This window comes from Delphinus delphis, chromosome 8, assembly GCF_949987515.2.
Source record: "Delphinus delphis chromosome 8, mDelDel1.2, whole genome shotgun sequence".
In the NCBI taxonomy this organism is placed as follows: domain Eukaryota; kingdom Metazoa; phylum Chordata; class Mammalia; order Artiodactyla; family Delphinidae; genus Delphinus; species Delphinus delphis.
In genome coordinates this window covers 82,790,239-82,803,869 of record NC_082690.1, presented here as the reverse complement: position 1 = coordinate 82,803,869, position 13,631 = coordinate 82,790,239, and positions in this window count along the sequence as shown.

The following is a 13,631-nucleotide window of genomic DNA, read 5'->3' as shown; positions in this document are numbered from 1 at the left end:
GGTCAGTCTCCATATTAGCAAGTAAACTTCTTGTTCTCATCCACGGGGGCAGTCAGATGGGCCTCTAATTCATTTCATTATAACAGTTTATGATGTTTCGCAGCTTCCTTAAGCTCATGCATGTCCTTTAAGTATTATTGCCCTCATTTTACAGAGCATAGACATTTATCGAGCAATTACTCTGTACCAATCACTGTGCTAAATGTGTACATCAACAGCCTAATGAATTACATATTACTATTATCTGTACATTATAAACAAAGAAATGAGGGTCAGAGCAGTGTATTAAACCCAATGTCACAGTAAGTAAGTGGCAGAGCTTCAAGTCCAGACCAGGCAAGGAGACTCCAGGGTCTCTGTTATTCTTCCTTCAGTCACATAACTATTTGCTAGACAGACTGGACTAGTGGAGGAGAAGCACCCAGGAACTAAAAGGCATTGCCACTTCTCTGCATTAACATTGTGTGTGTGTGTGTGTGTGTGTGTGTGTGTGTGTGTGTGTGTGAATTTTAGAGAAGCCCCATTTGATTCCAGACAAGAGAGAACCAACAACTAGGGAGATTAGAAAAGCAGAGACTTAGAAAGAAGAGAGAGGAGAAGGGTATGGAAACTATACAATGAATCATTAATCCAAGGAGACGTGTTAGAAAACTGGAGTCTGAAACTGAATCAATGGGGTAAAAAGACGGGACACTAAACAATGAGTTAACTTTCATTGAACATGTAAGTGCTAAGCTTAGTGCTAAATATTTTACATGCACAATTTTAATTTAATCCTTACAGGAACCATAAAATAAGTATTATAATCATCTTCATTTTAAATATGAGGAAACTGTGACATAGAGAGTTCAAATATCTTTACCAAGTTCATGCAGCTGGTAAATGGGGGAACTGAAATTCAAACCCAGGCTGTCTGGTTCTAGGGCCTGTGCTTTTACCTATTACACTGTTCTATCAGCCACTCTCATCAGAACACAATTCAGACTATTTTAGAATAAATACACGTATACTTCCATGCCCTTTAGAATAAATTTTTATTCTTTCACTATGTGTGCAAAGAGGGAGTCATACTGGAAGACCAAGATATTGTCTTACCTTCTACAAAAGAAGAAAGTTCTTCAAAATAAAACCTGTCATTTATAGAAAGCATGAAGAAAAAATGAGGCAGGAAGCATTTCTTAGATAATTCAACCATCACTATGGCATAGAAAAATCGCCAAATATTCCATGTACTTGCCCACATCGTCTAGCTTCTTTGCATTTAGATTGGGGCCATGTGACTAGTTCTGGCCAATGGGCTGTGAGCAGAAGTGATGTGTTTTATTTGTGGGCTATATTTTATTTGTGGGTAAAAATCTCTTGCATGACTCTCCAGTGCTCTCTCTCCTTTCTGTGGGTACAGCAGAGGCTTTGTCTTCCTGGTGATGCACCTAGAAGTTGATAGAGCCTGACAGCCTGTGTCCTTGGACGGATGTGTAGAGCACAGTCTCCTCTGGCTTAGGTATGTAGCCTGGGAAAGAAATTAACCTTTATTGTGTTACATCATTGAGAATTTGAGGTTCTTTTGTTAGTGTACCATAACCCAGCCTATTCTGACTTAAGTCTTTACCAGGTTACCTAGAGGGCATGACAGCCTGCTTGACTTTGTATGTTGCCAAACCACAGGAAGAGGATAAAAACATACAACTGAAGCCAGAAATCTGCTCTAATATGATTTTCAGAATTGTCCTTTGCTTTTCCAAAACTTTCAATCCCCCCACTCTGTGCTCTCTCTGTTCCTCCTGCAGAGCAGGGCAAAACCACAGCATCTATGCAAGTTATCTTTAACAAGACTCCTTTGCCCGGATTTGTTTCCTTCCTTGAAGCAGTTTAGAATGCTTAGGTGCTTTCTAGACATTCCATCTCTCCACTGCTTTTCAACAAACAACAACAGAAACATCAATAATGGCAGCAAAACTCAACCCTCCAGAAAATTGTTAAAAAACACCAGCTGATTTTATAGCTGCTCTACTTGTTCGAAATGGCTAGGGTAGCTTCCTTTGCAAAACAGATTGCTAGAACCTAAAATTTGTCCAAGGGATAATAACTTCTGGTATGAAGATCTAATCCCATATCTAATAATAACAATTAAATATAGGTAGAAGGTTGAGAAACCAGGTTGATGGTGTGAATCTTCATAAATATTGGCAAATTCTAGAGAATTTCCTTTTCTTTCTCAATATACAAATGACCCTATCTGAATCAATATCAGACCACACGCCTTTGTTTCTGACCCTTTGCTCTCTTGACATCTATCTGCCACATTTCACTAAGAAACCTAAAAGGGGAATGGAGATGCTTTGAAAGAGAGACATATATGTTTAAAGAAGACAAAAGATAATTTATTGCTTTAATTCTACTTTGCCTCAAGAGTTATTTATATCACATTTAAAAAATTACTTTCACCTTTATTATCTCAGTTTATTCCCAATCAATCCTCAGAACAATCTTTTAAGGTGGCAGGACAGACATCCCTATTACAATAAGGCAAAGAATTAAACCACTGAGTGACTTGCCAGTGGTTACACTGAGTGGTAGAATTTTGACTTGTAGCTCAGCTTTTTGTAAAAAACAGGGAATTTAAAGCATTCTATTTTAGGTGACTCCAGGGTTTATTTTTAGCACAGAGAAAGAGAGTGATTTCAGGAGCACAATATGACAGAGACTTCTATTTGTCCCCTGATATCCATTCTCTTTCTATTCTCCCACACGAATAGACTTTGTAGGTGGGTATATGTCTGCCTAGAACAAAGAGTAAAATGCCCCTACCTCCCTTTCAGCCAAGAATGGCCACGTTTTGAACAAAAAGATACGTAAGTAGAATGTTTTTTGGCAGTTTTAGGAACTTCAGGGGACAGGTGGCAAGCAGCTTTTGCCCCTTTTTCTTCCTTCTGTCCTATCCTTCCTCCATCCTGCCCCTTGTAAGGTGGGTGTGTCATTTTGGACTACGAGGGCAAGGGCTACACTCTATAGTCGGTGGTACAGTGACCTAGAAGCACATGAGTTGCTGAGGACTTTTCACAGTAGTCTAGCCCTAGATTACTGAACTTCAAAATTTTACAGGAAAGGGAAAACAATCTCTATCTTGTTTAGGCCACTATTGTTTTGGGTCTCCATTACTTCAAGCTGAATGACTCTCACTAATACATGTGGTCAAAGTCATTATCTCAGGGCAGAGTTCCCATTCTTAGGTTAAATGCTTAGGATAACTACCTTTATAGAGTCTGTAGAGGTCAGGGGATGCCTCTGGTACCATGAGATGAACCTGAGATTGAGTCTTGGCCATAAGATATTGAAAACCTCAAAACTGCAGAAGTTGCCATTTTAAAACTACAGGTTATCGTCTTCTAAGATGGAGATTTTTTTTTTAACATCTTTATTGGAGTATAATTACTTTACAGTGTTAGTTTCTGCTGTATAACAAAGTGAATCAGCTATATGTATACATACATCCCCATATCTTCTCCCTCTTGCGTCTCCCTCCCACCCTCTATCCCACCCCTCTAGGTGGTCACAAAGCACTGAACTGATCTCCCTGTGCTATGCGGCTACTTCCCACTAGCTATCTATTTTATGTTTGGTAGTGTATATATGTCCATGCCACTCTTCACTTTGTCACAGCTTACCCTTCTCCCTCTCCATATCCTCAACTCCATTCTCTAGTAGGTCTGTGTCTTTTTTCCCATCTTACCCCTAGGTTCTTCATGACCTTTTCTTTTTCTTTCTTAGATTCCATATATATGTGTTAGCATACAGTATTTGTTTTTCTCTTTCTGACTTCCTTCACTCTGTATGACAGACCCTAGGCCCATCCACCTCACTACAAATAACTCAATTTAGTTTTTTATTATGACTGAGTAATATTCCATTGTATATATGTGCCACATCTTCTTTATCCATTCATCCAATGATGGACACTTAGGTTGCTTCCATCTCCTGGCTATTGTAAATAGAGCTGCAATGAACATTGTGGTACATGACTATTTTGAATTACGGTTTTCTCAGGGTAGATGCCCAGTAATGGGATTGCTGGGGCGTATGGTAGTTCTGTTTTTAGTTTTTTTAAGGAACCTCCATACTGTTCTCCATAAGCGGCTGTATCAATTTACATTCCCACCAACAGTGCAAGAGGATTCCCTTTTCTCCGCACCCTCTCCAGAATTTATTGTTTGTAGATTTTTTGATGATGGCCATTCTGACCTGTGTGAGGTGATACCTTGTATCACACGTTGTAGTTTTGATTTGCATTTCTCTAATGATTAGTGATGTTGAGCATCCTTTCATGTGTTTGTTGGCAATCTGTATATCTTCTTGGAGATATGTCTATTTAGCTCTTCTGCCCATTTTTGGATTGGGTTGTTTGTTTTTTTGTTATTGAGCTGCATGAGCTGCTTGTAAATTTTGGAGATTTATCCTTTGTCAGTTGCTTCGTTTGCAAATATTTTCTCCCGTTCTGAGGGTTGTCTTTTCGTCTTGTTTTCCTTTGCAGTGCAAAAGCTTTTAAGTTTCTTTAAGTCCCATTTGTGTATATTTGTTTTTATTTCCATATCTCTAGGAGTTGGGTCAAAAAGGATCTTGCTGTGATTGATGTCACAGAGTGTTCTGCCTATGTTTTCCTCTAAGAGTTTTATAGTGTCTGACCTTACATTTAGGTCTTTAATCCATTTTGAGTTTATTTTTGTATATGGTTTTAGGGAGTGTTCTAATTTCATTCTTTTACATGTAGCTGTCTAGTTTTCCCAGCACCACTTATTGAAGAGGCTGTATTTTCTCCATTGTATATTCTTGCCTCCTATAACAAAGATAAGGTGACCATATGTGCATAGGTTTATCTCTGGGCTTTCTATACTGTTCCACTGATCTATATTTCTGTTTTGGGGCCAGTACAATACTGTCTTGATTAGTGTAGCTTTGTAGTATAGTCTGAAGTTAGGGAGCCTGATTCCTCCAGCTCCATTTTTCTTTCTCAAGACTGCTTTGGCTATTCAGGGTCTTTTTTGTTTCCCTACAAATTGTGAAATTCTTTGTTCTAGTTCTGTGAAAAATGCCATTGGTAGTTTGACAGGGATTGCATTAAATCTGTAGATTGCTTTGGGTAGTATAGTCATTTTCACAATGTTGATTCTTCCTGTCCAAGAACATGGTATATTTCTCCATCTGTTTGTATCATGTTTAATTTCGTTCATCAGTGTCTTATAATTTTCTGCATACAGGTCTTTTGTCTCCTTAGGTAGGTTTATTCCTAGGTATTTTATTCTTTTTGTTGCAATAGTGAATAGGAGTGCTTCCTTAATTTCTCTTTCAGATTCTTCATCATTAGTATATAGGAATGCAAGAGGTTTCTGAGTATTAATTTTGTATCCTGCTTCTTTACGAAATTCATTGATTAGCTCTAGTAGTTTTCTGGTAGCATCGTTAGGATTCTCTATGTATAGTATCATGTCATCTGCAAACAGTGACAGCTTTACTTCTTCTTTTCTGATTTGGATTCCTTTTAGTTCTTTTTCTTCTCTGATTTCTATGGCTAAAACTTCCAAAACTATGTTGAATAATAGTGGTGAGAGTGGGCAGCCTTGTCTTGTTCCTGATCTTAGTGGAAATGGTATCAGTTTTTCACCATTGAGAATGATGTTGGCTGTGGGTTTGTCATATATGGCCTTTATTATGTTGAGGTAAGTTTCCTCTATGCCTACTTTCTTGAATGTTTTTATCATAAATGCGGGTTGAATATTTTTGAAAGCTTTTTCTGCATCTATTGAGATGATTATATGGTTTTCCTCCTTCAATTTGTTAATATGGTTTATCACATTGATTTATTTGCATATATTGAAGAATCCTTGCATCCTGGTATAAACCCCACTTGGTCATGGTGTATGATCCTTTTAATGTGCTGCTGGATTCTCTTTGCTAGTATTTTGTTGAGGATTTTTGCATCTGTATTCATCAGTGATATTGGCCTGTAGTTTTCTTTTTTTGTGACATCTTTGTCTGGCTTTGGTATCAGGGTGATGGTGGCCTCGTAGAATGAGTTTGGGAGTGTTCCTCCCTTTGCTATATTTTGGAAGGGTTTGAGAAGGATAGGTGTTAGCTCTTCTCTAAATGTTTGATAGAATTCGCCTGTGAGTCATCTGGTCCTGGGCTTTTGTTTGTTGGAAGATTTTTAATCACAGTTTCAATTTCAATGCTTGTGATTGGTCTGTTTATATTTTCTATTTCTTTCTGGTTCAGTCTTGGAAGGTTGAACTTTTCTGAGAATTTGTCTATTTCTTCCAGATTGTCCATTTTATTGGCATATAGTTGCTTGTAGTAATCTCTCATGGTCCTTTGTATTTCTTCAGTGTCAGTTGTTACTTTTCCTTTTTCATTTCTAATTCTGTTGATTTGCATCTTCTCCCTTTTTTTATTGATGAGTCTGGCTAATGGTTTATCAATTTTGTTTATCTTCTCAAAGAACCAGCTTTTGGTTTTATTGATCTTTGCTATTGTTTTCTTCATTTCTTTTTCAGTTATTTCCGATCTGATCTTTATGATTTCTTTTCTTCTGCTAATTTTGGGGGGTTTTTTTTGTTCTGCTTTTTCTAATTGCTTTATGTGTAAGGTTAGATTGTTTATTTGAGATTTTTCTTGTTTCTTGAGGTAGGATTGTATTGGTATAAACTTCCCTCCTAGAACTGCTTTTGCTGCATCCCGTAGGTTTTGGGTCATCGTGTTTTCATTGTCATTTGTTTCTAGGTATTTTTTGATTTCCTCTTTGATTTCTTCAGTGATCTCTTGATTATTTAGTAGCATATTGTTTAGCCTCCATGTGTTCGTAATTTTTACAGTTTTTTTCTTGTAATTGATATCTAGTCTCATAGCATTGTGGTCAGAAAAGATACTTGATATGATTTCAATTTTCTTAAATTTACCAAGGCTTGATTTGTGACCCAAGATATGATCTATCCTGGAGAATGTTCCATGAGCACTTGAGAAGAAAGTGTGTTCTGTTGTTTTTGAATGGAATGTCCTACAAATATCAGTTAAGTCCATCTTGTTTAATGTATCATTTAAAACTTGTGTTTCCTTATTCATTTTCATTTTGGATGATCTGTCCATTGGTGAAAGTGAGATGTAAAAGTCCCCTACCATGATTGTGTTACTGTCGATTTCCCCTTTTATGGCTGTTATCTTTTGCCTTATGTATTGAGGTGCTCCTATTTTGGCTGCATAACTATTTATAATTGTTACATCTTCTTCATGGATTGATCCCTGGATCATTATGTAGTGTCCTTCTTTGTCTCTTGTAATAGTCTTTATTTTAACGTCTATTTTGTCTGATATGAGAATTGCTACTCCAGCTTTCTTTTGATTTCCATTTGCACAGAAAATCTTTTTCCATTCCCTCACTTTCAGTCTGTATGTGTCCCTAGGTCTGAAGTGGGTCTCTTGTAGACAGCATATAGATGGGTCTTGTTTTTGTATCTTTTCAGCCAGTCTGTGTCTTTTGGTGGAACGTTTAATCCGTTTACCTTTAAGGTAGTTATCAATATGTATGTTCCTATTACCATTTTCTCAATTGTTTTGTGTTTGTTATTGTAAGTCTTATCCTCCTCTTGTGTTTCCTGCCTAGAGAAGCTCCTTTAGCATTTGTTGTAAAGCTGGTGTGGTGGTGCTGAATTCTCTTAGCTTTTGCTTGTCTGTAGAGGTTTTAGTTTCTCTGTTGAATCTGAATGAGATCCTTACTGGGTAATCTTGGTTGTAGGTTTTTCCCTTTCATCACTTTCAATATGTCCTGGCACTCTCTTCTGGTTTGCAGAGTTTCTGCTGAAAGATCAGCTGTTAACCTTATGGGGATTCCTTTGTATGTTATTTGCTTCTCTTCCCTTGCTGCTTTTAAAATTTTTTCATCCTATTTAATTTTTGATAGTTTGATTATCATGTGTCTTGGCGTGTTTCTCCTTAGATTTATCCTTTATGGCACTCTCTGCGCTTCCTGGACTTGACTATTTCCTTTTCCATATTAGGGAAGCTTTAAACTATAATCTCTTCAAATATTTTCTCAGACCCTTTTTCTCTTCTTCTTCTGGGACCCCTATAATTCTAATGTTGGTTCATTTAATGTTGTCCCAGAGGTATCTTAGACTGTCCTCAATTCTTTCCATTCTTTTTTCTTTATTCTGCTCTGTGGTAGTTATTTCCACTATTTTATCTTCCACATCACTAATCCATTCTTCTGCCTCAGTTATTCTGCTATTGGTTCCTTGTAGAGAATTTTAAATTTCATTTATTGCATTGTTCATCATTGTTTGTTTGTTCTTTATTTCTTCTAGGTCCTTTTTAAATGTTTCTTGTATTTTCTCTATTTTATTTCCATGATTTTGAATCATCTTTACTATTACTCTGAATTCTTTTTCAGGTAGACTGCCTATATCCCCTTCATTTGTTTGGTCTGGTGGGTCTTTACCTTGCTCCTTCATCTGCTGTGTGTTTCTCTGTCTTCTCATTTTACTTAACTTACTGTGTTGGAGCCTCCTTTTCGCAGGCTGCAGATTCATAGTTCCCATTGTTTTTGGTATCTGCCCCCAGTGGGTAGGGTTGGTTCTGTGGGTTGTGTAGGCTTCCTGGTGAAGGGGACTGGTGCCTGTGTTCTGGTGGATGAGGCTGGATCTCGTCTTTCTGGTGGGCAGGATCGTGTCTGGTGGTGTGTTTTGGTGTGTCTGTGAACTTATTATAATTTTAGGCAGCCTCTGTGCTAATGGATAGGGTTGTGTTCCTGTTTTGCTAGTTGTTTGGCATAGGGTGTCCAGCACTGCAGCTTGCCGGTTGTTGAGTGGAGCTGGGTCTTAGCATTAAGATGGAGATCTCTGGGAGAGCTTTCGCTATTTGATATTACATAGGGCTGGGGAGTCTCTGGTGGAGCAATATCCTGAGCTTGGCTCTCCCACCTCAGAGACACAGGCCTGACATCCGGCTGGAGCATCAAGACCCTGTCAGCCACATGGCTCAGCAGAAAAGGGAGAAGAAAACAGAAAGAAAGAAAAAAATAATAAAATGAAATAAAATAAAAGAAAGTTATTAAAAAAATTACTAAAAATAAAAAAGTAATTAAAAAAGAAAAGAGAAAGAAACAAGAGAGCAACCAAACCAAACAACAAATCCACCAATGATAACAAGTGCTAAAAACTGTATAAAAAAAAAATAATAGGACAGACAGAACCCTAGGACAGATGGTAAAAGCCAAGCTATACAGAAGAAATCACACAAAGAAGCATATACATACACACTCACAAAAAGAGAAAAAGGAAAGAAAAAAATATATGTATATAAAAAAAAAACAAGGAAGAGAGCAACCAAATCAATAAACAAATCTACCAATGATAATAAGCTCTAAATGCTAAAGTAAGATAAACATAAAACCAGAAACACATTAGATGCAGAAAGCAAACCCCAAGTTTACAGTTGCTCCCAAAGTCCACTGCCTCAGTTTTGGTTTGGTCATTGTCTATTCAGGTTTCTACAGATGCAGGTACATCAAGTTGATTGTGGAGATTTAATCGGCTGCTCCTGAGGCTGCTGGGAAAAATTTCCCTTTCTCTTCTTTGTTCACACAGCTCTTGCGGTTCAGGTTTGGATTTGGCCCTGCCTGTGAATGTAGGTCACCTGAGGGCATCTGTTCCTGCCCAGACAGGACGGGGTTAAAGTAGCAGATGTTTAGGGGGCTCTGGGTCCCTCAGGCTGGTGGGAGGGAGGGGTACGGAATGCAGGGCGAGCTTGCGGCAGCAGAGGCTGGCATGACGTTGCAACAGCCTGAGGCGCACCGTGTGTTCTCCCGGGGAAGTTGTTCCTGGCTCACGGGACCCTGGCAGTGGTTGGCTGCACAGGCTCCCAGGAGGGGAGGTGTGAATAGTGACCTGTGCTTGCACACAGGCTTCTTGGTGGCTGCAGCAGCAGCCTTAGCGTTTCATGCCCATCTCTCGGGTCTGCGCTGATAGCCGCAGCTCGTGCCCATCTCTGGAGCTTGTTTAGGGTGTGCTCTGAATCTCCTCTCCTTTTGTACCCGGAAACAATGGTTTCTTGCCTCTTAGGCAATTGCAGACTTTTTCCCAGACTCCCTCCCAGCTAGTTGTGGTGACAAGTCCCCTTCAGGCTGTGTTCACGCAGCCAACCCCAGTCCTCTCCCTGGCATCTGACCTCTGAAGCCCGAGCCTCAGCTCTCAGCCCCTACCCACCCTGGCCGGCAGGTGAGCAGACAGGCCTCTCAGGCTGGTGAGTGCTGGTCAGCACAGATCCTCTGTGCGGGAATCTCTCCGCTTTGCCCTCTGCACCCCTGTTGCTGTTCTCTCTTCCATGGCTCCAAAGCTTCCCCCCCGCCCACCCCCTGTCTCTGCTAGTAAAGGGGCTTCCTAGTGTGTGGAAACTTTCCTCCTTCACAGCTCCCTCCCAGAGGTGCAGTTCCCATACCTATTCTTTTGTCTCTGTTTTTCCTTTTTTCTTTTGCCCTACCCAGGTACGTGGGGAGTTTCTTGCCTTTTGGGAAGTCTGAGGTCTTCTGCCAGCATTCAGTAGGTGTTCTGTAGCAGTTTTTCCACATGTAGATGTATTTTTGATGTATTTGTGGGGAGGAAGGTGATCTCCACCTCTTACGCCTCTGCCATCTTGAAGGTCCCCTCCAAAGATGGAGATTTTAATCCATCTTTGGTGCAGAACGTTTTAGTTAGACAAACGTACATATGACATGAGCGATTTTCTTTTTCCATTTCCCTCGTTTTCCTTCCTGGCACTGGTAGGAAAAGGGTCTTTTGGCATAATGCATCAATGTAATGCTATTAGAGACAAGAAAGGAATGTTTGGCTTATAGATGCTCAGCTGTGAAAAATTTGAAAAACCCAATATACAACTATGGAGGAGCCGTGAAAAAAGGATATGTATGGCCTTGATCTGGGAGAGAGTGGGGAAACCAGCAGGCCAGGAACAGAAGGGTAGAAAAGGTAAGCTGGAGGGAGATCAGGGAGAGAAGTTTCTCAGATACTCTTCTGAGTCTGATTCAGTGTGGATCAGAAGTGATCAAGGAAAGTAAAGAGATGTTTGGATGACTCTGAGTATTCCTGAGAGATGTTTATTTCTAATAATCCATCTTTATGCCTGCCCAATGCTGTGGGTCATAGAAGGGGTTACATAAAGCCAAACCTTTCTTATAAAATGGACGTTTTTGTGGATGTGTGACTGGGGGACTAATTGGAAGGAAAATACCATGTCAGTAAAATGAGAACTTGAGGGTATATATTTTTAAATGACTAGATTTAGACTGTCCTGAGGAGGAAGAACTGTTGCATATTGTTGGAGAAAGATGTGTGAGTTCTGGTTAGGGACTTGCCCCAGGAAGATGACAAATGTTTTCTTTGGGGCCCAAGTGACAAAGTGTGGGTATAGAGTTAGAGGGAGAGGAACAATTTCCTACCCAGAAGGGAAGCCAGCATCCCTCTCTTTCCCAGCTTAGCAGTTTCAGCAACAATATCTTTGGCCAGAACTTTGGCATTCATACGACGGGCATCATCTGCAGTGGATACTGCTCTCAGGGCCCTAGACACAGGGAGCCAGAGTCTGAGAAAACATGGCGGACACTAGGTAAAGGACGAAACTGGATGCCTGGTCTATGGGCATGTGAGGCACCCCTTTGTGGACCTCTTAAAAAGTTGGGGACACTTTGGGGGAGGTAGGGTCAGGATTCTTCCTGAGGTGGTGGGTAAGGGAGGAGGCTATGGTGAGTCATAAGGTAGTAGAATGAGGATTAATCAAAACAGTGGACTTAAGGTTTTGCAGATAAAGGGAAGAGTCTATGCATACCCCAGAAAAAAGTGAGGGCACAGTGCCTACTAAGGGCTCTGGTGTGAGTAGCTCTAAAGGAGTATGAGGGGGATTGACATAGTTGACAACTGTGTAGTGGAGACTGACTGTACACAGAGACTAGTATATGTGCCAGCTGACCAACTTAATGGATTAGCCCTAAGTTCCATTCGCCCTAAGTTCCATTTTGATCCCTAAGTTCCATGTAGGGATCAGAATTCTGGGGAGGCTCTGAAAGGGTTTTATTTAAAAAAAAACAAAAAAGAAACTGGCTACAGTCAGTAGAGAATCTTCTTATTTAGATTTTAAAATATGAGGTGGGATTTTTTTTAATAGCAAAAAAAAACCCATCTCCCTTTGGCACCATGGTGTTTTTATTCAGTATCAGTCCTTTTTCCATTCTTAGGCCAGCAGATTTCTTCCAATATACTAATAAAAGCAGTTTCAGTTAAGTACTTCTACCTCTGGCAGTTTCTTTTGATGTGACATTTCTGCAGACACCACTATTTTAAAAGGCATAAGCCTGAAAGAATAGTTACAAAAAAAAGACAGTGCTTTTGTGTGTGTGTGGGTTGGCACATTTAAGGATTTTTTTTAAAAAAAATGGGTCATAGGGCTTTTGAAGTGGGTGGAAAGAGCATATATTATAGGCTTATGTACCATTCTGGAGGATAACAGGCAGTTTAATTTTAATAAACTAGGTTGACCCTAGAGTGATGAAAGACATAGAGGCCCATTTTGATTTGTAACTCCAGCAGATAGGTCGTGAGGTAATCAAGAGAGTGTTTATAACATTGAAACATGCCTGGCTTTCATTTGTGCAACACCCCTTCTGCCTCAGCACTCTTCTAGATATACTAAAACAACCCAGACTTCGCCAACTTTTACAAGCACTTTGAAAATCCTGTTGCTTCCCAAGAATCTTTCCAGTTCCACATTGGGGAGACTTGTACTTGATAACAAATGCTCTTACTAGGGACATCATAGTAATAGTAAATACCAGTTTTCAAATAATTTTCTTGTGGTTGTTGTCAAAGTGAAAATGGCATAGTAGAAGTAGAGAATGATCAACGAATATACTCAAGTAAATCAATGTTCTGTAGTCTCAGGATAATATAAGGAAAACAATTCCACTGTAGTCTATATCAGAGATCCGCAGTCATTTCTGTAAAGGGCCAGGCAGTCAATATTTTAGGTTTTGTGGGTGTCAGTCCATTTGGGCTGCTATATTAAAATATGACAAATTGAGTAGCTTATAAACAACAGAAATTTCTCAGTTTGGGAGACCAGAAGTCCAAGACCGAGGCATCAGCAGATTTGGTGTCTGGTGAGAACCTGCTCTCTGGTTCACAGACAGCCATCTTCTCGCTGTGTTCTCATATGGCAGAAAGTGAGGGAGCTCTATGGGGTCTCTTTTATAAGGGGACTGATCCCATTCATGAGGGCCCTACCCTCATGACTTGCATCTCCCAAAGGCCCCACCTTCTAATACCATCACTTTGGTGATTAGATCAACATGTGAATTTGTATAGAGACTATTACAAGTGCCACCCAACCAGTTTAGTGGATTAGCCCTCAGCTAATCCACACTCAGTACATAGCAGCAGGCCATATGGTCTCTATTGCAGTGATTCAACTCTGCCTTTGTAGTGAGGAAGCAGCCACAGATGATAAATAGATATGGCTGTGTTCCAAAGTTCCAATAAACTTTATTCGTGAAAACTGCCAGTGGGTCAGATTTGGCCCATGGGCAATAGTTTGCAGCCTCC